The 24,432-nt window shown below is 43.4% G+C and overlaps 4 long non-coding RNA genes across 4 annotated transcripts; all 4 read right to left on the reverse strand.

Moving 5' to 3' along the window:
* Nucleotides 1-349: 349 nt before the first annotated feature.
* Nucleotides 350-1,118, reverse strand: LOC127108409 (uncharacterized). Its single transcript, XR_007796038.1, has 3 exons — nucleotides 1,040-1,118; nucleotides 615-958; nucleotides 350-514 (listed from the first exon to the last, which is right to left on the reverse strand). It is a non-coding gene; the product is annotated as an uncharacterized LOC127108409 (long non-coding RNA).
* A 97-nt stretch (nucleotides 1,119-1,215) lies between these two features.
* On the reverse strand, nucleotides 1,216-2,500 carry LOC127101949 (uncharacterized). The gene is made up of 3 exons (XR_007794699.1): nucleotides 2,002-2,500; nucleotides 1,446-1,921; nucleotides 1,216-1,360 (listed from the first exon to the last, which is right to left on the reverse strand). It is a non-coding gene; the product is annotated as an uncharacterized LOC127101949 (long non-coding RNA).
* Nucleotides 2,501-21,661: 19,161 nt separating this feature from the next.
* LOC127108425 (uncharacterized) lies at nucleotides 21,662-22,430 on the reverse strand. The gene is made up of 3 exons (XR_007796040.1): nucleotides 22,352-22,430; nucleotides 21,927-22,270; nucleotides 21,662-21,826 (listed from the first exon to the last, which is right to left on the reverse strand). It is a non-coding gene; the product is annotated as an uncharacterized LOC127108425 (long non-coding RNA).
* Nucleotides 22,431-22,527: 97 nt separating this feature from the next.
* Nucleotides 22,528-23,812, reverse strand: LOC127101908 (uncharacterized). Its single transcript, XR_007794697.1, has 3 exons — nucleotides 23,314-23,812; nucleotides 22,758-23,233; nucleotides 22,528-22,672 (listed from the first exon to the last, which is right to left on the reverse strand). It is a non-coding gene; the product is annotated as an uncharacterized LOC127101908 (long non-coding RNA).
* Nucleotides 23,813-24,432: the final 620 nt, after the last annotated feature.

The raw sequence follows: 24,432 nt of genomic DNA on the forward strand, positions 1-24,432 counted from the left end.
TGGATCATCTGAACAACCAAGGTTTCTTGTGTTTCAAGCCACTTTCTAGTCATGTTTTTTTTGGTTCATGGATACTATGCCAAAACCCCAACCTTATGGTCTTATTTCATGGTTTTGTTCATACACATTATCAATCAAGTTATTCAAGTCATGACTAAACCAATTGTGAAAACCACCGTCAAACCATTTTGTTAATCCATTTCAATTTATTTCAATTTTAAACCATTACATTTGATTCCATACAAAATTACACAAAAATTGACACTTTGACCAATTGTTGACTTTGGTCAACAGTTGACTTTTTGGTCAACTTTGACCAAAGTCAACTTGAATTCTTTTCTATCCTAAACCACCAATTGTCCAATCCTAGTCCTAATCCCATTTTACAACTCCATCTTGATCTTGTTTTGGCCATTTGCACAGGATCTTCAATGCCATCATGCCATGAACTAGGAGCCATAAACTACACACGTGAAGCATAAGCTAGTGCAACCAGCTTCATGCAATGTACCTGCTGCCAAACCAATTGAATGTCATAACCAAGTTGCAAAAAAAAAAAACATAAACCTGTGTCAAATTTAAACCAAACAAGGAGACAGTGCCATAAAATCAACCTGCATTGAGCCAGATGCAAACCACTTACAACACACCAACCACGTAGCTAATCTTGCATCATGGCCCTACTCAAACATTGCAGCTAACACCCTACAAAAATCTTGCCAAGTCTGCAGTGCCTGCAGCAGACCATAACCACATGACAAGGCCATACCGTTTCCAAGCCATTTGTGTTCAAAACCTACAAAGCCAATCATTCACATGTTCAAGAAAAAAAACAGTACACAATGTAATAGGTCACTCCTCAATCATACATCATGAACTACACATGGTCAAAATGGCTACACAATGCACTTCAAGGCCAAGGCTCCATGCTTTAACCAAGACAAAGGCTGCAATGAACCTGAAAGGATCAACAATACAAACTCCATCATTGAACGGTGACGAACACTCAACAAACCACCACAAATCCTGCTATACCAACCTGAATTCTTAACCTGCACCATTTTCCAAGGGTTGGAACACCAGCACATGACCTGTAAATCCATTCCTAACACAAAGCCCTGCATAATAATTCAGATCTACAGTTAACCAGCCGTTAATTCACTTAACATAAATTTATGGAAAGTTGTTTTAACATAACTCAACTAACAATTTAGCAAATTCAATCCAGCAAGACAGGGTCAGTTCAAGCTGAGAAGAAACTTCTTCTGAAGTTTATTTCCATGAGGAAGCACGACAATATCAATGCTTGTTGGTCTTCTCGCATCAGTTGGAAACAGTAAGGTTATAATTCTTGACGAGCCTGCAAGTGGAAGGGATCCATATTCAATGCAATTGACTTGGCAGTTAATAAAAAAAATCAAGAAGGACAGAATAATTTTGCTTACAACACATTCCATGGACGAAGCAGATGAACTAGGTGACCGGATAGCTATCATGGCCGATGGTTCTCTGAAATGCTGTGGAAGCTTCCTTTTCTTGAAGCATCATTATGGAGTTGGTTACGCTTTAACTCTCGGCAACCCAAGCTCATATAAATTTCCCAATTCAGAAAAGGCATATGCTGATGCAGTGAAAGCAGCAGGGCCAACTTTGGGACTTGCTCTACTTTCAACGAGTGAATATTTGATGGCTAGCTTTAATGAGTCCTACCAATCTAGGTTTGGGGCAATTGCGATGAATGGCCAAAACACTGATGGAAGCTTAGGCTACACTATATTACACAACTTTTCTTGTCAGCATGCTGCTCCCACCTTTATCAATTTGATGAATTCGGCAATTCTTAGGCTTGCTACTCATGACATGAATGCCACAATTCAGACACGCAACCACCCTCTACCAAAGCCCGAAGCAACACGGAAACCTGCATTTTCACAACAGAAGCAAAAATCAACGGCAGGTCGTGACATCTAAACCAATGCATCATCATAGCTACTAACATACCTGCTGTTAACAGCACCCATTCTGCAGCAAACTATCCTGCACTTCCATTCATCCACACACCAGTCAGTAGCGGCAAGGGTGCAGGGGTATTGGCATCACATCCAAATAACAGCATCAGGTCCCTAACATTTATGGTCTCAATCATGTTACCTACCTCATCGAGCAGAATAAAGCTCAGCTTGTCGTGATTGCCCATGACGTTGATCCAATTGAATTGGTTGTCTGGCTTCCAGCTTTGTGCAGGAAGATGGAATTTCCTTACTGTATTGTTAAGGGCAAGGCTCGCCTTGGAACTGTTGTCCATAAGAAAACTGCAGCTGTTTTGTGCTTGACAACGGTTAAAAATGAAGATAAAACGGAGTTTAGCAGGGTCCTTGAAGCAATCAAGGCTAACTTCAGTGACAAGTATGAAGAGTACAGGAAGAAGTGGGGTGGTGGAATCATAGGTTCCAAATCCCAAGTCAAAACCGGGATATAGCAGAAGCAGTACGCAAAGTCTCCATAGTACAGCACCTGAACCATTGGATTAAGGTTCAAGAGACCTGAGCTATCGCTGCATCACCAAAAAAAAAAACTGTTAGACAACATTTATTATTGCAACAAAGAGACAGTCTAAAACAAACCATTGGAGAGATGAATGTTGAGATGAAGCACTTGGAATATGAGATCAACAAACGGGAACACACTATTGCAGAGCATGAACAGGAGATAAGAAGTCTGATTTGTTAGGATCTCTTCTCTGATTCCAGGAGCAAAACCTTCCTGGTTTCTTGGTCTCTCTTTCTGGAGAGTTAGCGAATGAAGAAAAACCAGTTGATAGTCGCAAGTTGGCAGGTTTGATACTTAAAAATGCATTGGATGCCAAGGATGAAAACAGAAAGCGGGAATTGGTTCAGAGATGGTTGTCATTGGAGACCGCAGCAAAGGCCCAGGTTAAGGCATGCTTGCTGCAGACACTCTCTTCTCTTGTACTGGATGCACGGTCAACGGCAACTCAAGTTGTTGCTAAAATTGCGGGAATTGAGCTTCCTCATAAACAGTGGCCTGAGCTGATAGGATCACTTTTATCAAATATTCATCAAGTTCCAGCTCATGCCAAGCAAGCAACTTTGGAGACTCTCGGGTATTTGTGTGAGGAAGTCTCTCACGAGGTTGTTGAACAAGATCAAGTAAATAAAATTCTTACTGCTGTAGTTCAAGGTGTGAATTCATCTGAAAAGAACAATGATGTCAGACTTGCTGCTACTAGGGCATTATATAATGCTCTTGGAACTAAGCTTGAATTTGAAAGCATGCGTGTTGGCCAAGCTGTTCCATCAAATTTTGTTCTTGCAATTGAGAAAGCTGCCAACTCATGTGCATTAATTGGACATCCAGTTGAAAATCTCCGAGTTGTCTTGACAGATGGTGCTGCTCATGTTGTTGATTCCAGTAAATTTGCCTTTAAAATGGCTTTTGTCTATGCTTTTAGACAGTGTTACACAGCTTCCAGACCGGTTATATTAGAACCTGTTATCAAACCAGGACAGGTGTTATTCCAAAGACTGACCCAATGCTAATTGACTGACCACAACCTAGTAACATACCTGGGGGAATACTGCTGTGTAAAACCAGACCAAAGTTGAACTTAGGCGAGTGGAAATGCATGGATAAGGTTTGCTGCAGAATTGAGCAACATTAAACCTACAACAAAACCATCTGCCACAATTTCATTCATCATTCTTCAACCACTAACTTTAGCCATAACAATTCAAAGAAAACCAAAGCACAAGCACACTTACCATTTCAGCAGATTACTTTTGATCTGATAACCTCATCTCCTAATTCCAATTTATCATGTCACCTACTGCAGCCAGTCTATGCATTAAAACCATCACTCTTCAAAATATCCATTATCCCAAGTCAAACCAAGCTCACCATTTTTTACTGCGGTAAAAAGGCACACATTAATCAGTCAATTTGCAAAACCTACAGTGCAAAACCATTAACCAACAGTCAGAGGGCAAAGTCCAAAAACATCCCAAATTGGTATGAGGTCAAAGCAGAGAGGAAAGTTTGTGAAGGATACCTTTTCTTGAAGCTAACATGGATAGGGCAATTCAATTTCTGTGCATCCAAAGTGCTTTGCAGAGTTGCTTTTGAACACAAGGGCACCAATTTGTAACCCTAATTCACAGAATATAAATAGGGAGAATGAATCAGTAACCAAAAAAAACCTAGAGGCAGAAAAGAGACCAAAGAAAAACCCTAGAGAACAACAAAGAACTGAGAGGCAAAAATCAAAAGAGAAAAAACCCTAATTTCTAAAGGTTGGAGGAGCGGCCACTGTTCACGGAAAAGCTAGAGGCGGAAATCTGAGGAAGGAAAAAGACCTAGAACCGTTTACCTGGAGGCCGGCGTCTATACGTTCTTCACCGCCACCACCACCACGACACTTTGTAAGTATTTCTCTTTCTTTCTTTTTTATCTTTCTCATGTGCTTGCTGTCGAAAATATTGTGAGAGTTGAGAGTGATTGAGAGGGGTTTGTTGAGAGCGAGAGAGGGATTCGTGTGAGAGATGGAAAGATGCCATTGTTGCTGAAGGTTTGAGCTCGTGTGAGAGAGACGAGCTTCTGTTTCCATTTTCCTTTTTTTTCTTTTTATTTATTTCTTTTATTATTTGATCTTATTTCATTTTTAATAAAAAATCAGAAAAGTGTTTATGCTTTTATTTTCTTTTATTATTATTATTTACTTTTTATTTATTTAGTTTATTTTTGTTTTTTTTAACAGAGATAAAAAACCCACAAAAATATTTATTTTTGTTCTTTTTAATAAAAAAATCAGAAAAGTGTTTATGCTTTTATTTTCTTTTATTATTATTATTTATTTTTATTTTATTTAGTTTATTTTTGTTTTTTAACAGAGATAAAAAACCCACAAAAATATTTATTTTGTTCTTTTTAATAAAAAATCAGAAAATGTAAAAATGTTTATTTTGTTTTTTTTTTTTATTTTGTTTTAAATCTGTTAGTCTGGTTCATATAGTTAACATAGTATCTTAGTAATAGATAGTGATGAGTGGCCTAGTGGAGAAGGGCAGTGTTCATATTCTTGAGTGGGGTGGGTTCAATACTCATGTGGGGCTGTTTTTGGCATTTTATTTCTTTTTGTTTTTTTATTTGATTGTATCTTCCTTTAGCATTTTTTATGTTGATTAATATCTTTTTATGTTTATTATAATTTCATTTGTTAATAATGCATAGTTATTGTATTTGAATTTAGTTCAAAAAACCATTTTTTTAAACTATAAAAACCATACTTTCTCGATTTAATATCGAGCCCTTTTTTTTTTTTTTTTTCACACCCTCGTAAGTCGATTGCTTTTTAAGCATCGCCGTCGACCTCACGTAGCTTACTCTTGGGCTTTCTTACAATGAGCCGGTTCCTTTGCACTTACACTCATACATTGTTTAATGCTTTATTATTTCATTATTTGATTCGATTATATATTTGTTTATACCTTACTTGTTTGATTAACTGAGGCCTACTTGTATGGTGTATGAGGCATATATTTATATTGTTTTGATTGCCATGACAACCCCCATTCATAACAAATGTACCCCTCTCCCATGAAATGTATAATATTTATTCTTTCATTCTTTATTCATCTGTTAATACAAGAATTAAAATGAACATCCGATAACCATTTCAAAACAAGACCAAAACCTCGATCCAACGTCGAGTAATCTTTTCTCAAAACCTAACAGAACCAGCACGTATTCCTCCACCCTTTTGTAAGTCGATTGCTTTATGCATCGCCATCAACCTTGTAAGTCGATTGCTTCATGCATCGCCATCTACCCTTATCCCTAACACTTCTCCTTGCTCCATTCGTCGATTCTTGTTCCGATTAGGTAGCACCCATTAGATAGAACCCTTTGCATGATAACATAGGTAGAATTCCCATATTCTTCGCATGCTAACATTAGGTAGATATTCCCATTTGTAAATCCTAACACTTAAGTACACGTTGCATGACAACTTTAGGGCAGAGCTTCCCCACTTCTAGACTTTCCCGAGCGTCTCCGATCCTGTGGCATGTAGTCCGTTCTATTGCAAAGAGGTAACTGCCTAAGACTCGATTCAGCGAGCTGCGACACCTACTGCTAGGACGTGAACACATCGCCCACTCTCCTTTGACACAACTGGTGTCCTCCTTTGTAAGTCCATGTTCAGATGGCAACCCCTATGTAGGGGAACTACATCGCCCTGATCCTTGTTCCAGACGAGGTATGTAGGCAGGTGGTCGTGCGAGACCACTCCGGGCACCTTTCTTTTTCTTTTTGTGTGTGTTTTGGTTCGGATGCTGATGTAAGTCCAGTGATTGGCAGTCGGGCTCCACGTTTGCCCCTTTGTGTGTGTTTGGTTCGGATGCTGATGTAAGTCCAGTGATTGGCATTCAGGCTCCACGTTTGCCTGTGTTTGTTTGTGTGCGTGTGGCCGAACTACGGCAACTCTGATTCTCATGTTCAGATGAGATACGTAGGCACAAGATGCGATGTCTTGCCGAGTTTGACTAACAACTAACAACTAATCCTTGTTTGCTTTCGCCTTTGTTGCGATCCTTTCTCTCGCCCTCGTTGCGATCGAGACATTCCCTTTCTCTTGCCCTAGTTGCAATCGAGACCCTTTTGCTCCCGTAGTTAGCCGAACTACGTTTTGCTCTGATTCTCATTCCCGATGAGATACGTAGGCATAAGACGCGACGTCTTAGCGAGCACACATCTCCTTAACCCTTAGGTAGCCGAGCTACGAAGACTCTGATTCTCATATTCAGATGAGATACGTATGCAGTGGATGCAACATCCGTGCGAGTCATTTCTTTGACCCCTTTCTTTTAGTAAATAGTACATTAGATAAACATACACCCTTTAGACAAGAAACAACAAGAGTGGATCCCGTAGAGTACTACGGATGCGTAGGGGTGCTAATACCTTCCCTTCGCATAATCGACTCCCGAACCCAAGATTTGGTTGCGAGACCTTGTCTTTTCCTTTCCTTTCTCCAGGTTTACTTCGAGCGTTTCCTTTCCCTCCTTTGGGATAAATAACGCACGGTGGCGACTCTTCTGTCATTTCTTTCTCGCCGGTTGTTTTTTCGCACCCACCGTATTTTTCGGGTTGCGACAGCTGGCGACTCTGCTGGGGACAATAGTTTCCCTAAGCGAGTCCCTCCTAGCTTTTGTAGGTTTCTTGTTTGTTGGGTGTTTATTCTTTTGTACAGTTATTTATTTTCCGTATTTACCTGCTTTACCTTATTGCATTCATGTACATATGCTTGCTGTATCTGTGAGTTATTTGTTTGTTGGGTTGGGACTGTTCTATGAGAGATAAGCCCACTACCCAGGCTTGAGTGTACACATAGGTGCTAGAGTGGATAGTCATGAGGCTTGCGTGGTATGTTGCTACGTTAAGTCGTTCATGAGACCCACATTCCAGACGAGGTTTCTTTTGGATATATTCTGTCCTATGGGTGTTCCATAACGACAGATATTCCTTTAGAAATCATCGACTCTGGTGACCATTTCCCGAGAACTCAGTCGAGGCCTCTCCTCCGAGACGTGATTATGTTAGCTCTGGTGGGCGCATTCTCGCTGATCAATCCGAGGACCCCGAGACTGGGAACTTGCTTTAGGATGTCCTGTTGAGGGGAGTCAGTAGAGGTCTTTTATCCCGTAATAATGCCAAACCTTCAGTGGTAAACGTATTATTCTCGACTGAAGGGCTAAAATTGACAAACTTCTGTTCTTAGAACCTACCAGTGAGGGGCGGGCTAAATTCAGGAAACCTTAACCTCCAACCAACCCGGTTTTCTGGAGCAGAGTTTTGATATTATATTCCTCAGTGGGTTTCTCTTCAGACAGTGCAACCCGACAGATGTTCGAGCGGATACAGCAGTTCTGATCACCATGTCACTGCATTGCATCACATCATTTTGCATTCATATCAATTAACACATGTTTATCCATTTCTAGGGGGTTTACATCTTCTTCTTGATTCCGGTCGGGGTTTTCTGGTTCTCCTGAGATGGATATTGGCAGAAAGAGACACGTCGCTTACAAGTTTCCAGTGGTTTGTTTGGAGCCTATTCAACAACTGATGAAGTCAATGGATCACGATTCTCTAGAAGGATTCCGGAAAGATTACGGTTTGATTCTAAGCTTCGTCACGGTTCTCTCCAAAGATCAACACGATGCTCTCTTTACACTGCTGCAGTTCTATGACCCTCCATTGAGGTGTTTCACATTCCCGGATTATATTTTGGTCCCTACTTTGGAGGAGATTTCCAGTTTTCTCAGAGTTCCTATTAAGTCACAGTTGTTATTCTACAGTTCTGAGCTTCTACCCGATCTCAGCATGGTTGCTTCGGCCACATATTTGGGGAAATCAGTCTTGAAGGCTAATATGTGTCAGAAGGGAGGAGTCAGCGGTTTTCATTTGAGTTTCTTACTGGGAGAGGCAAAGAAGAAGCTTGAAGATGGTGACCAGAGGGGTTTCAATGCTGTGTTGGCTCTTTGTGTGTATGGGATTGTCCTGTTCCCTAATGTTGCAAAATTTGTGGACATAGACGCAATACGCCTTTTTGTGTTGGGTAATCCAGTGCCGACCTTGTTGGGAGATTTCTTTCATTCGGTGCACCACAGGAATGAGAATAGAAAAGGAGGATTGTTGAATTGTTGTGCGCCTTTGTTTTATAAGTGGTTCAGTTCTCACCTACCCAAATCAGGAGCGTTCGTTGATGTCGAGGACTCGTTGAGTTGGTCGAAGAGATTGATGGGGTTGAGGGCTGAAGATATTGCTTGGTGGTCTGACAGGAGTTTGCTGCGGGCAGATATTATTCACAGTTGTGGGAATTTCCCAAATGTACCGTTGGTAGGAAGAAGAGGAGGAATCAACTATAATCCTTCTCTAGCAGTCAGACAGTTTGGATATGCTTTAAGAACTCCGCCTTTGGAAAAGGATGTGGAAGAATCACTGTTTTTCCATTCTTCGCCTGATTTGACTGTATCCCGTAAGGCAGCTGAGGCCTGGCTCAAGGTGATCAAGAGAGGAAGAGTTGTGCTTGGAAAAGGAGATTGTAGGACTTATCCTCTGTATGAAGAGTGGCTTCAAGGAAGAGTTGAAGAGTTTGGTCTGCCGTTTCCTATAGAAGAACCTTTGTATCCACCGACTCCTGCGCAGTCAACAATGGTGAGTCGAGAGGAGTATGACAAATTGAAGAAAGCCATGGAGGAGCTTCAAATTGAAAACTCGGAGTTGAGTGGGAAATTGCAAGACTATATGCGTCAATTCCATGAGGCAGAATATCAGAAAGGGGAAGCCGTCAGATTGCAAGGGAAGCAGAAGGGAAATTAGCTGTGGAGGTGGACTTCTTCAGGAAGACAGACAAGGCCTTGGGATCATCCAGTTCTGAGTTGAAGCGAGTCAAGCAACAATTAATGGATGCTCATGGTAAATTAGCTGGGTGGCAAGAGCGATGGGATGCATTTTCAACTTCTCGGAAGGCAAAGGAGGAGGAGATGGTGACCGAACTGACTGGCCAGATGGAGAAATTGAAGACTTTGTTGAAAGAGAAGAACCATGAGCTTCTGTGTGCCCGTTCTACCAATGGTTACATCACCGATCAACTCAATGAGGCTCGAGGACAGATTGAAGAACTTAAGGTGTTGGCAGGTTTGAAGAAGTCCAGACTTGAAGAGGTATTCGGAGAAGATGATGGGAATTACTACAGAGAACACATCAACAAGTTGGATGGGGTTATTCACCAAAGAAATCTGCTTATCCGGCGTTTGATAGAATTCCCAGATCATCCTGACACGATAGCATTACTGGCTGAAGTGAGGAGCAGTCCTTATGGTTTGTACACAGGAGGCTGAGTCCTGATTCTTGTTCCTCCCTTTACTTATTGCTTTGTTGTTGTGTAGTGATGATCCACAGGCTTGTTGTGGAGATCCTCTTTTGATGTACTATTGGCTAAGACCATTCTCTTTGAATTTATCTGTATGAACACCTTCTCCCTATTGCATCTTGATCTCCGAAGTTTATGGCTCGATTTTCTCGTGAGACTGGAATCAAGGGGGTAGAATACCTTTTTGAAGTGATAAACATGTCATTGCATTAACATTTCATTCTTGCATATTCTTGCATAACAGGTGTCGCCGCGGTGTTCTCATATTATTTGGTGTTCCATCAGCAGGATAGCCGATTCAGGAGTTCACCGGTACGGTACCCGCAGAAACCAGCAAAGAGCAATGGAGAATCTACAAGCAGAGCTCGCAGAGATGAGGGTCCGCATGAACCAGTTCATGGACGTGGTCCAGGGAGTAGCGCAGGGACAGCAAGAGATTAGACAAATGATACAAAGGAATCCTGCAACTACCCAACCAGAGGTTGTGACTGATCCTCCAGTTGGAGAGGTTAATGGACCGGGGCTATCCCAATTCCACATAACAATCCTGATCAACAACCCATCCACGATGATCAAGATGATCAGTTCTTGCTGCCGGAAGACTTTGGCATGGGCCATGGCATGGATCCCATGTTCAGGAGATTAGAGGAGAGGCTGAAGGCGGTAGAAGGACAAAACCCTCTGGGGGTAGATGTTTCTGACTTGGGATTGGTCCCAGGCGTGAGGGTCCCACCAAAGTTCAAAGTCCCAATCTTCGACAAGTACAATGGTAGTTCTTGCCCGAAGACCCACGTGCAAGCCTACTTCCGGAAGATGGTTGCGTACTCTGATGACGAGAAGCTACTCATGTATTTCTTCCAGGACAGCCTAGCTGGGGCATCCCTGGAATGGTACATGAGATTGGATAGAGCCCATATCCGTTGCTGGAGGGATTTGGCAGAGGCTTTTGTGAAGCAATACCAGTATAATGCAGACATGGCCCCAGATAGAACTCAACTCCAGAACTTGTCCCTTAAAAGCAATGAGTGCTTCAGGGAATACGCTCAACGCTGGAGGGAGACAGCTTCCCGTGTTCAACCTCCCATGTTGGAAAAGGAGATGGCCAACATGTTCATGAATACGTTGCCTGGACCTTACCTTGAGCGTCTGGTGGGGTGCAATGCCTCTAACTTTGCTGATGTGGTCTCTACGGGAGAGAGGGTAGAGAATTACCTGAAGACCTACAAGAGCTACAATGGAGGTGGATCTTCATCTGGGGTAAAGAAGCCATTTATGGGAGGACAGAAGCAGAAGGAAGGGGGTGTGAATTCTGCGTCTTCATATCAAAACAGGAGGAATAATTTTCAAAACTATCATCAGCAACCGTATGTTGCGGCTGTGACTATTCCGGCTGCAGCACCACTACAACAACAACAACAACCACAGCGTCAACAGAATCAATACCAACAACAGCAACCACAACGTCAGCAAGCTCAGTATCAACAACAACAACAACCAGGTAACAGACCCACCTATCAACAGAGGCAGAGGATGATGGACCGGCGTTTCGACACTCTTCCAATGTCGTGCGCTCAACTGCTTGCCAATCTTCAACAGCTACAACTGGTGCAGCTACGCACTCTGGCCCCTCCTGTTGGTAGACTTCCGGTGGGTTACGATGCCAACGCTAGGTGTAGCTTCCACTCTGGGGCACCTGGCCACAATATTGAGAACTGCAAAGCTTTTAAGCACGTAGTTCAGGACCTGATTGATTCAAAGGCTATCAGCCTTGCACCGGCTCCAAATGTCGTCAATAATCCCATGCCACAGCATGGTGGTGCAAACGTTAATATGCTGGAGGGAGAAGCCGAGTCTGTTAAGGATGTGTTGAGGTTGAAGACCCCGTTGTGGGAAATTAAGGAATGCTTGTTGAAGGCCGATGTTTTCCCCGGTTGTGGGAAAGATTGTTTGGATTGCGCTACGCAGGGGAAGGGTTGCTTGAAACTGCAACAGGGTATCCAGGTTTTGCTTGACAATGGTACCCTCCAAGTTGAAGACTTGTCTGTCAAAGAATTTGCTGAAGGGGTAGTTGAAAAGGTGTTTGAAAACGCTGTTGAAGAATTCACAGATGTTGTTCCTGCTGATTGTGTATTTCCCATTGATGTATTTAATTTTCCAAATGTTGTTGATGATATACCAAACAATGTGCCTGATTTTGATGTAACTGAACTTGATTCCGGTATTCCAGATGTTTTTGTTTCAATGAATGAGGCTCCCGAGTATGACTATGATGTCGCTACTATCACCATCTTTTACCCGACTAATCAGATCAGTGTGCCAGAAGCACAACCAGTGCCACTAGTGCGACCGGCCGCTATGACAATCACAACCCCTGGTCCTTTACCTTTCACAAGTGAAAGGGCCATTCCGTGGCATTATGGGGGGAGTGTATACACACACGATCATGGGGTGGAACGACCTTTGAAGGTAGAAGAGGGTCGAAAGTCTGAACTCGAAGTTGAAGGTCCTGCAGTGGATAATGTTGGTGGAATCGGGCGATTCACCAGGAGTGGCAGACTGTTCTCACCACCCGTTACCCAAGATGATAATGTTGATGCTGCGGCGAAAGCCAAGGGCAAGCAAGTTGTAAATGAGGGTACCTCTGCACCCCAAGCCGGCTCTGAGCCCACTTTTGCGAAGGATGTGGACGAGCTTCTGAGAATCATAAAGAAAAGCGATTACAAGGTAGTCGATCAGTTGATTCAGACTCCGTCTAAGATATCCATTCTCTCACTCCTGTTGTGTTCAGAGGCACACAGGGAGGCACTTCTGAAGGTCCTTAATGCTGCATACGTGCCTCAGGAGATCTCAGTAAACCAGCTAGAAGGGATCATTGCAAATGTTCATGCGAGCAATGGGTTGGGCTTTACTGATTCTGACTTAACACCAGCTGGACGCAACCATAACAAGGCTTTGCATATCTCAATGGAATGCAAGGACACCGTGTTATCTCATGTTCTGGTGGATACAGGTTCCTCTCTCAATGTGCTACCCAAGAGAGCCCTGTCAAGGTTGGAAGTAGAAGGTTTGATCTTGAAACCTTCCGATCTCATGGTGAGAGCCTTCGATGGTTCTAAGAGGTCGGTGTTTGGAGAGGTAGAATTGCCAATTCAGATTGGATCACAAACCTTCAACACCGTATTCTATGTGATGGATATCAGTCCCTCGTACAGTTGCCTTCTGGGTCGTCCTTGGATCCACAATGCTGGGGCAGTCTCTTCAACACTACATCAGAAAATTAATTCCCGGTCAATGGAAGAATTATCACTGTCTGTGGTGAGGAGACATACTGGTAAGTAACCTGTCTACCTTCAAGTATATAGAGGTGGAAGGTGAAATTCAAGAGACTCTCTGTCAGGCCTTTGAGTCAGTTCAGATCAAGGATGCAGCTCCGTTAGAAGAGTTTAAAGCAGGCGCCCTATCTCATCTTTCAAGCAGGCGCGAGCTTTGGTGGATTCAGGTATTGCTCCCGGTTGGGGACGTCTGTTGGAGTTACCGATGAAAGACGACAAGTTCGGGATTGGGTATCAACCAGCGCTGACTTCTACAACTTCAGCACTTCAGACTCGTCAGGGGCCGATTACTTTCTCCAGTGCTGGCGTCATCCAATATGGCCAGATCTCTGCAATCAACGATGAAGATGGGGATAGTGATTGCGACATCGACAACTGGGTGCGTCCGAGGATCCCGGGTGAAGTCATCAACAATTGGTCTTCCGAGGAAATTGTCCAAGTCACTCTTCTAGAGGAGTAATTTTTCTTTGTTTATTCATGCATGTCCAAGTCTTACGTTCCGCCCAGGGCGTAATGACTCATTGTAGGGCTCATCTATGTGACACTTGCATTTTTTATCAAAATAAAGGACGTCTTTTTGCATTCAAATATTTCGTTCCCTGTCTTTCTATTTTTACAGTTTTCAAAATTTCAAAAGATAAAAAATATTTGGCAATGACTTTGTTTAGTTTTCACTCACTGTTCACACTCATAAGCACATACCATCACTCATGCAGATGCACATCACCGGATCCTATTGATAACGGTTCTGCTATGGCTCGCTTCGACTTCGAAAATCCAATCTTCCAAGCTGAAGAAGAGGTTGATGAAGACTGTGAACTCCCTGAAGAACTTGCCAGGCTGCTAAAACAGGAGGAAAGGGTCATTCAACCGCATCAAGAGTCTACTGAAGTGATTAATCTTGGCACCGAGGACGTCAAGAAAGAAATCAAGATAGGGGCTGCTTTGGAAGATGATGTGAAGAAGGGGTTGATTGAACTGTTGCAGGAGTATGTTGACGTCTTCGCTTGGTCTTATCAGGATATGCCAGGGCTTGACACAGACATTGTGGTACACCGCTTGCCTCTCAAAGAAGGTTGTCCTCCGGTCAAGCAGAAGCTCAGAAGAACAAGACCAGAGATGGCTGTCAAGATAAAGGAAGAAGTGCAGAAACAGTTGGATGCAGGGTTCCTAGCGGTTACCAATTATCCGCCATGGGTCGCAAACATCGTTCCAGTACCTAAGAAGGATGGAAAGGTACGGATGTGTGTCGACTACCGGGATCTGAACAGAGCTAGCCCTAAGGATGATTTCCCATTACCTCACATCGACGTTTTGGTGGATAACACAGCTCAGTTCTCGGTATTCTCCTTCATGGATGGCTTTTCTGGCTATAACCAAATCAAGATGGCACCAGAAGACATGGAGAAGACAACTTTCATAACCCCGTGGGGCACCTTCTGCTACAAGGTGATGCCGTTTGGTCTGAAAAACGCTGGGGCAACATATCAACGAGCTATGGTGACTCTATTCCATGATATGATTCATCATGAAATCGAGGTTTATGTGGACGATATGATTGCCAAATCTCAGACAGAAGAAGAACATTTGGTGAATCTGCAGAAATTGTTTGAACGGTTAAGGAAATTCAGGCTGAGGCTTAATCCGAACAAGTGCACTTTCGGGGTGAGATCTGGAAAGCTACTGGGTTTTATTGTTAGTGGAAAAGGGATTGAGGTGGATCCTGACAAAGTGAAAGCAATACAAGAAATGCCTGAGCCAAGAACAGAGAAGCAAGTCCGTGGTTTCTTAGGAGGTTGAACTACATTGCAAGGTTCATCTCTCACCTAACAGCCACGTGTGAGCCAATTTTCAAATTGTTGAGGAAAGATCAGGCTATCAGGTGGAACGACGATTGTCAAAGGGCTTTTGAAAAGATAAAAGAGTATTTGCAGAATCCTCCTATCCTTATGCCTCCAGTCCCAGGGAGACCGCTGATTATGTACTTGACAGTACTTGACAATTCTATGGGTTGTGTTCTCGGTCAACACGACGAGACAGGTAGGAAAGAACATGCCATCTACTACTTGAGTAAGAAGTTCACAGATTGCGAGTCGAGATACTCAATGCTTGAGAAGACATGTTGTGCACTTGCATGGGCTGCTAAGCGATTGAGACAATACATGCTGACTCACACAACCTTACTGATCTCCAAGATGGATCCAGTCAAGTATATATTCGAGAAGCCAGCTCTCACCGGAAGGGTTGCTCGTTGGCAAATGGTACTAACAGAGTATGATATCCAGTATACATCCCAAAAAGCCATCAAGGGGAGTATTCTGTCAGACTATCTTGCTCAACAACCGATTGAAGATTACGAGCCGATGAAGTTTGATTTTCCAGATGAAGATATCATGTTCCTCAAGATGAAAGACTGCGAAGAGCCAGTTGTTGAGGAGGGACCTGATCCAGATGAAAAGTGGACTTTAATGTTCGATGGGGCCGTCAACGCCAGAGGAAGTGGAATTGGTGCTGTCATTACAACTCCGAAAGGTGCCCACATGCCTTTCACCGCTCGTCTGACTTTCGAGTGCACCAATAATGAAGCTGAGTACGAGGCCTGTATCTTGGGTATTGAGCAAGCCATTGATTTGAGAATCAAGACTCTGGACATCTTCGGAGATTCAGCTCTAGTGATCAATCAAGTGAATGGTGATTGGAATACTCTCCAGCCTACTCTGGTCCCCTACAGAGATTACACGAGAAGACTGTTGACTTTCTTCACAACAGTAAAGCTGTATCATATACCTCGTGACGAGAACCAGATGGCAGATGCTCTTGCTACTCTATCCTCCATGATCAAGGTGGTTCGGTGGAACCATGCTCCCAGGATCGATGTAATGCGCCTTGACAGGGCCGCGTATGTGTTTGCTGCTGAACTGGTAGTTGATGATAAGCCCTGGTATCACGACATCAAATGCTTTCTGAAGAATCAAGAGTACCCTGCAGGGGCATCCAACAATGACAAAAAGACTTTGAGAAGATTGGCAGGCAGTTTCTTCTTGAACAAAGACGATGTGATGTATAAGAGGAACTTCGACATGGTTTTGCTCAGATGCGTGGACAGACACGAAGCGGACATGTTAATGCAGGAAGTTCATGAAGGCTCCTTCGGTACTCACGCCGGCGGACATGCAATGGCTAAGAAATTGTTGAGAGCGGGTTATTATTGGATGACCATGGAATCAGATTGTTTCAAATATGCGCGGAAGTGTCATAAATGCCAGATTTATGCTGATAAGGTGCATGTACCGCCGAATCCTCTGAATGTGATGTCTTCGCCGTGGCCGTTTGCTATGTGGGGCATTGACATGATTGGAAAGATTGAGCCGACTGCTTCCAATGGGCATCGCTTCATCCTTGTTGCCATCGACTATTTCACCAAGTGGGTCGAAGCAGCGTCATTCGCGAATGTCACCAGACATGTGGTTGCCCGTTTCATCAAGAAAGAAATCATTTGTCGTTATGGGATTCCTGAAAGAATCATTACTGATAATGGTTCCAATCTCAATAACAAAATGATGAAGGAGTTGTGCCAGAATTTCAACATTCAGCATCACAACTCTTCCCCTTACCGCCCTAAGATGAACGGTGCTGTTGAAGCGGCAAATAAGAACATAAAGAAGATTGTGCAGAAGATGGTCGTTACGTACAGAGATTGGCATGAGATGCTACCCTTCGCCTTGCATGGGTACCGCACTTCAGTACGTACATCGACCGGGGCAACCCCTTACTCCCTTGTGTATGGTATGGAAGCAGTCCTACCTGTTGAAGTGGAGATTCCTTCTCTAAGAGTCCTGTTGGATGTCAAGCTAGACGAAGCTGAATGGATTCGGACAAGGTTCAACGAGTTGAGTCTTATCGAAGAGAAGCGAATGGCAGCCATTTGTCATGGGCAGTTGTATCAGAGTCGGATGAAGAGAGCCTTTGATCAGAAAGTGCGTCCTCGTTGTTTCCAAGTCGGAGATTTAGTGTTGAAAAGGATCCTTCCTCCTCAGACAGATCACAGGGGCAAGTGGACTCCTAACTATGAGGGACCTTATGTTGTCACCAAGGTTTTTGATGGAGGGGCCTTAATGCTTGCAACGATGGATGGTGAAGACTTCACTTCCCCGATAAACTCAGACGCAGTTAAAAAATACTTCGCATAAAATAGACCCGCTGGACAGTAAAAGGAACAGTCCAGGCAAAAATGGGCATCCCGACGAACCAAGAAAATGAAAAAGGTTCGGGCAAAAATTAGGGATTAAAAATAAAAAAAGATAGTACACCCGGTAAGTTGAAAACCTGAAAAGGCAACTTAGGCAAAAATGGGTATCCCGGTGGATTGAAAACCCGAAAGGGCGATCCAGGCAAAAGTTAGGGATTAAGCGAATGACTGCGTTCTGAGTTAGTTCTGAATCTCATCTTGTGTCGATGACTGGAAACTTTCAGAAGGGTAGGAAACAGTCCAATCACCTTTTTCAGAAGGCTGATCATCTGGAGGATCTTGAAGACGAGCAAGTCATAGCAGAATTGGAACCCAATAGAAATCCATTTCACATTGCCATTAGATTAATTTCTGTTTTTTTTATCTTCTAAGCGATTACCTCTTTCCAGGGATTGCTTCCTGATGTAAACGCCTATTCAGAGGCCATTCAATCAATAAAATCATGTTATTCAGTATATCTCTGTGTTCATTTTCATCTTACTGTTTTGTTTGCAAAAATGACGTCCGAATTTTTGATAAACATTGCATCATGACACATAAGGGCTTTACAGGTACATGCTTAATAAACATTTAAAATTGCTGTAAATTTTTAAGTGCTTTGGATCGTCTATTCAGAACCGGTACACTCGGGGCATTTCTTTTAAAGATTCCCAGCAGGTTCTCACTACGGTGCTTCCCAAGCATGTGTTTCAGACTATACACTCCCCAGCGGAGTTAACAGTGCCAGACTGTATATCCCCAACGAAGTTGACAGTACCAGACTGTAGCTTCCCAGCAGAAGCAGCTGTTCCTCAGAGTTCGATGCCAGATCGATGTTTTCAATCCCAGATCGGTGATCTCTTTCCTGGAAGCATAACCTCGGTACCGTATCGGTGTTTGCCTCCCCCTGCTAAGTCATCTCCCGTAGATTATGGTTGCCAGAACCACTATTGATTCCCCAACAACAGGTTTACAGCGCCGTTCTCTCCCCAGTCAGAGCCTCGGTATCTCGCCATTACTAGAACACCGCGCGGCCGGTCATCTCCCCACATAGTTCATTATGCTGTGCATCTCCAACAGTAGTGCCAGGGTCCGGAAGATTATCATCATTTCCCCAACGGGATTCCTTGCTTCAGCTTGGCATTTTCCCCAGCATTTCGCATCCCTGCATGTAGAATCATATTGCATTGCATCCTCCCAAATCGCGTAGCACTTCCGTTTTCACGGAGCATTACGCCATCGTAAAATTCAAACATACGCATGCAAGCATAAAACATTCTCGGCATTCCAAGTGACAAGCCAGAAGTTTGTTTCCAGTGCTCAGACTGAAGTTTGTTCATGACTTATTATCCCCAAGCGGATCGGGTTTGGAGAAAATCATCCCCAGCAAGGTTTGTCCTTCCCCAGCAGGGTGGAAGTTGACAGCAAGGTTTGTCTTTCCCCAGCAGGGTGGAAGTCGACATGGTTATAAGATCCTCAGCACAGTTCCTGGAGTTCCCCGGTGTTGTCTCTGGAGGAGACGTGTGTTTATGCATTCATCATTTAGATAAGCATAGCATATCGCATCATTAGTGCATAGCATTTCCATGATCATGGGGCATTGTGTAAAAAAAAAAAAAAAAAAAAACTCATGCATCAACATTGCAAACATATCCATTAGCCCTAGGCCGTGGTGACCAGCCGAGATTGGGTTGTTGGAAAGAGTTTAGCATCGCACCATTGGATCGGCTTCAGAATTGGGTTCATCAGCATGGTTGAGAAGTTGATGTTTTCCCAGCAAGTGACTCCTTAGTCGAGTGGGTATCCCCAGCAGTGTTACTCCCCAATTGTTAGCAACTTGCCAACTTGGGTCTGTTTCCCTAGCGGATGTGGGTGTGTCTGATCTCTCCATGTAGAGTCTACCCCTTAAGCAGAAAGTGTCTACCATTTCCTTCTGCGCTCCCCACTGAGTTATATCCTCGTGGATGACGGTTGTTTCCGTTCCCTCCCTAACGGGATGGGTTTTCCCTATTGAGTTCTTTCCTCATTAGGATGAGTCCTGTTTCAGTCTGCCTTTTTGGATCGATCCTAAATTGGCTTCCTGTTGGCTGTCTCCCGTGCTTCCCTGGGGCATAAATGAATGGTTGCTCACTAACCGGCACTCATTCATCTCATCCTTAGCGGAATTTTTGGCTTCTACCTACAAACCGGTAGTTGTAAGTCCTATCTTTGTGGTTTTCTACTAGTTGGTAGTTGTAAAATCCCACTTTCATCCCTAGCAGAGTTAACCCTTTGTGCTCATCCTGGTCGATGACTGGTTGCTTTTCTGTGGTTTTCTGCCTACAAACCGGTAGATGTAATCCCCTCTTTGTGGTATTGATAGTCTTATCCCCTTTGGATACTTGCTTTGATCAAGCAGTATTATCCCCATTGGGTCTTCCCCTTTCTTTTGGGTATTTGCTCCAAGTCAGCAACTTTATCCTCTTTTGATTGGTCGTCTTTGGCATGCGTGCCGGCTCACGTATCACTGTTTTGTTATCTTCGCCGATGATGATAGACATGAAGAATTTTCCGGTGTTCAGACCGAGGCGGTATTCAGACCGAAGTGGCATTCAGGCCAATTTTCCGGTATCCAGACCGAAGTGGCATTCAGGCCAATTCCCGGTATCCAGACCGAAGTGGCATTCAGGCCAATTCCCGGTATCCAGACCGAAGTGGCATTCAGGCCAATTTTCCCGGTATCCAGACCGAAGTGGCATTCAGGCCAATTCCCGGTATCCAGACCGAAGTGGTGTTCAGACCAATTCCCGGTATCCAGACCGAAGTGGTGTTCAGACCAGTTCCCGGTATCCAGACCGAAGTGGCATTCAGGCCAATTCCCGGTATCCAGACCGAAGTGGCATTCAGGCCAATTCCCGGTATCCAGACCGAAGTGGCATTCAGGCCAATTTTCCCGGTATCCAGACCGAAGTGGCATTCAGGCCAATTCCCGGTATCCAGACCGAAGTGGTGTTCAGACCAGTTCCCGGTATCCAGACCGAAGTGGCATTCAGGCCAGTTTTCCCGGTATCCAGACCGAAGTGGCATTCAGGCCAATTCCCGGTATCCAGACCGAAGTGGCATTCAGGCCAGTTTTCCCGGTATCCAGACCGAAGTGGCATTCAGGCCAGTTTTCCCGGTATCCAGACCGAAGTGGCATTCAGGCCAGGTCCCGGTATCCAGACCGAAGTGGCATTCAGGCCAGTCTTTTCCGATTTTCAGATCGAAGAAGTTTCCGACGATCAAGTCGAAGTACTTGTGGCATTCAGGCCAGTTTTCCGATTTCCAGATCGAAGTGGTGTTCAGACCAGATTTCCGGTGATCAGACCAACATTGATACTCTCATATTCCTATGCTTAGTGTTCAGACTAATGTGCGGCGTTCAGGCCATGGGTATTCCTGTGTTACCATTCATTTTGGTATTCAGGTCAACTTCCTGTTTCGGTACTCAGACCGATTTTCACCGTGCCAGATGGATTCTTCTTTTGAGATTGCTTCTTTGCCGATTCAGACAGGCATTGTTAATTTTTTCACAGGGATTCAGGATCAAAATCCGGATCTTCTTAGTATTTAACCATCTCCCACTATGATCATATGAAGAATATCCTGCTTCATATTCTCTAGTTGAAGACGTTTAAATAGGGGCAACTGTCATACCCCGATTTTGGTCCTGAATTTTTGATGTTTGTTTGACATGCTTGGCCTAGTTTTGCTTTGGTTTCATATGAGGATTGGTTTTGATTCAAAGTCATGGTGTTGTGATTGTGGATACATCTATGTTCTGGATCATCTGAACAACCAAGGTTTCTTGTGTTTCAAGCCACTTTCTAGTCATGTTTTTTTTGGTTCATGGATACTATGCCAAAACCCCAACCTTATGGTCTTATTTCATGGTTTTGTTCATACACATTATCAATCAAGTTATTCAAGTCATGACTAAACCAATTGTGAAAACCACCGTCAAACCATTTTGTTAATCCATTTCAATTTATTTCAATTTTAAACCATTACATTTGATTCCATACAAAATTACACAAAAATTGACACTTTGACCAATTGTTGACTTTGGTCAACAGTTGACTTTTTGGTCAACTTTGACCAAAGTCAACTTGAATTCTTTTCTATCCTAAACCACCAATTGTCCAATCCTAGTCCTAATCCCATTTTACAACTCCATCTTGATCTTGTTTTGGCCATTTGCACAGGATCTTCAATGCCATCATGCCATGAACTAGGAGCCATAAACTACACACGTGAAGCATAAGCTAGTGCAACCAGCTTCATGCAATGTACCTGCTGCCAAACCAATTGAATGTCATAACCAAGTTGCAAAAAAAAAAAACATAAACCTGTGTCAAATTTAAACCAAACAAGGAGACAGTGCCATAAAATCAACCTGCATTGAGCCAGATGCAAACCACTTACAACACACCAACCACGTAGCTAATCTTGCATCATGGCCCTACTCAAACATTGCAGCTAACACCCTACAAAAATCTTGCCAAGTCTGCAGTGCCTGCAGCAGACCATAACCACATGACAAGGCCATACCGTTTCCAAGCCATTTGTGTTCAAAACCTACAAAGCCAATCATTCACATGTTCAAGAAAAAAAACAGTACACAATGTAATAGGTCACTCCTCAATCATACATCATGAACTACACATGGTCAAAATGGCTACACAATGCACTTCAAGGCCAAGGCTCCATGCTTTAACCAAGACAAAGGCTGCAATGAACCTGAAAGGATCAACAATACAAACTCCATCATTGAACGGTGACGAACACTCAACAAACCACCACAAATCCTGCTATACCAACCTGAATTCTTAACCTGCACCATTTTCCAAGGGTTGGAACACCAGCACATGACCTGTAAATCCATTCCTAACACAAAGCCCTGCATAATAATTCAGATCTACAGTTAACCAGCCGTTAATTCACTTAACATAAATTTATGGAAAGTTGTTTTAACATAACTCAACTAACAATTTAGCAAATTCAATCCAGCAAGACAGGGTCAGTTCAAGCTGAGAAGAAACTTCTTCTGAAGTTTATTTCCATGAGGAAGCACGACAATATCAATGCTTGTTGGTCTTCTCGCATCAGTTGGAAACAGTAAGGTTATAATTCTTGACGAGCCTGCAAGTGGAAGGGATCCATATTCAATGCAATTGACTTGGCAGTTAATAAAAAAAATCAAGAAGGACAGAATAATTTTGCTTACAACACATTCCATGGACGAAGCAGATGAACTAGGTGACCGGATAGCTATCATGGCCGATGGTTCTCTGAAATGCTGTGGAAGCTTCCTTTTCTTGAAGCATCATTATGGAGTTGGTTACGCTTTAACTCTCGGCAACCCAAGCTCATATAAATTTCCCAATTCAGAAAAGGCATATGCTGATGCAGTGAAAGCAGCAGGGCCAACTTTGGGACTTGCTCTACTTTCAACGAGTGAATATTTGATGGCTAGCTTTAATGAGTCCTACCAATCTAGGTTTGGGGCAATTGCGATGAATGGCCAAAACACTGATGGAAGCTTAGGCTACACTATATTACACAACTTTTCTTGTCAGCATGCTGCTCCCACCTTTATCAATTTGATGAATTCGGCAATTCTTAGGCTTGCTACTCATGACATGAATGCCACAATTCAGACACGCAACCACCCTCTACCAAAGCCCGAAGCAACACGGAAACCTGCATTTTCACAACAGAAGCAAAAATCAACGGCAGGTCGTGACATCTAAACCAATGCATCATCATAGCTACTAACATACCTGCTGTTAACAGCACCCATTCTGCAGCAAACTATCCTGCACTTCCATTCATCCACACACCAGTCAGTAGCGGCAAGGGTGCAGGGGTATTGGCATCACATCCAAATAACAGCATCAGGTCCCTAACATTTATGGTCTCAATCATGTTACCTACCTCATCGAGCAGAATAAAGCTCAGCTTGTCGTGATTGCCCATGACGTTGATCCAATTGAATTGGTTGTCTGGCTTCCAGCTTTGTGCAGGAAGATGGAATTTCCTTACTGTATTGTTAAGGGCAAGGCTCGCCTTGGAACTGTTGTCCATAAGAAAACTGCAGCTGTTTTGTGCTTGACAACGGTTAAAAATGAAGATAAAACGGAGTTTAGCAGGGTCCTTGAAGCAATCAAGGCTAACTTCAGTGACAAGTATGAAGAGTACAGGAAGAAGTGGGGTGGTGGAATCATAGGTTCCAAATCCCAAGTCAAAACCGGGATATAGCAGAAGCAGTACGCAAAGTCTCCATAGTACAGCACCTGAACCATTGGATTAAGGTTCAAGAGACCTGAGCTATCGCTGCATCACCAAAAAAAAAAACTGTTAGACAACATTTATTATTGCAACAAAGAGACAGTCTAAAACAAACCATTGGAGAGATGAATGTTGAGATGAAGCACTTGGAATATGAGATCAACAAACGGGAACACACTATTGCAGAGCATGAACAGGAGATAAGAAGTCTGATTTGTTAGGATCTCTTCTCTGATTCCAGGAGCAAAACCTTCCTGGTTTCTTGGTCTCTCTTTCTGGAGAGTTAGCGAATGAAGAAAAACCAGTTGATAGTCGCAAGTTGGCAGGTTTGATACTTAAAAATGCATTGGATGCCAAGGATGAAAACAGAAAGCGGGAATTGGTTCAGAGATGGTTGTCATTGGAGACCGCAGCAAAGGCCCAGGTTAAGGCATGCTTGCTGCAGACACTCTCTTCTCTTGTACTGGATGCACGGTCAACGGCAACTCAAGTTGTTGCTAAAATTGCGGGAATTGAGCTTCCTCATAAACAGTGGCCTGAGCTGATAGGATCACTTTTATCAAATATTCATCAAGTTCCAGCTCATGTCAAGCAAGCAACTTTGGAGACTC

This window comes from Lathyrus oleraceus, chromosome 7 (assembly GCF_024323335.1).
Source record: "Lathyrus oleraceus cultivar Zhongwan6 chromosome 7, CAAS_Psat_ZW6_1.0, whole genome shotgun sequence".
Classification (NCBI taxonomy): domain Eukaryota; kingdom Viridiplantae; phylum Streptophyta; class Magnoliopsida; order Fabales; family Fabaceae; genus Lathyrus; species Lathyrus oleraceus.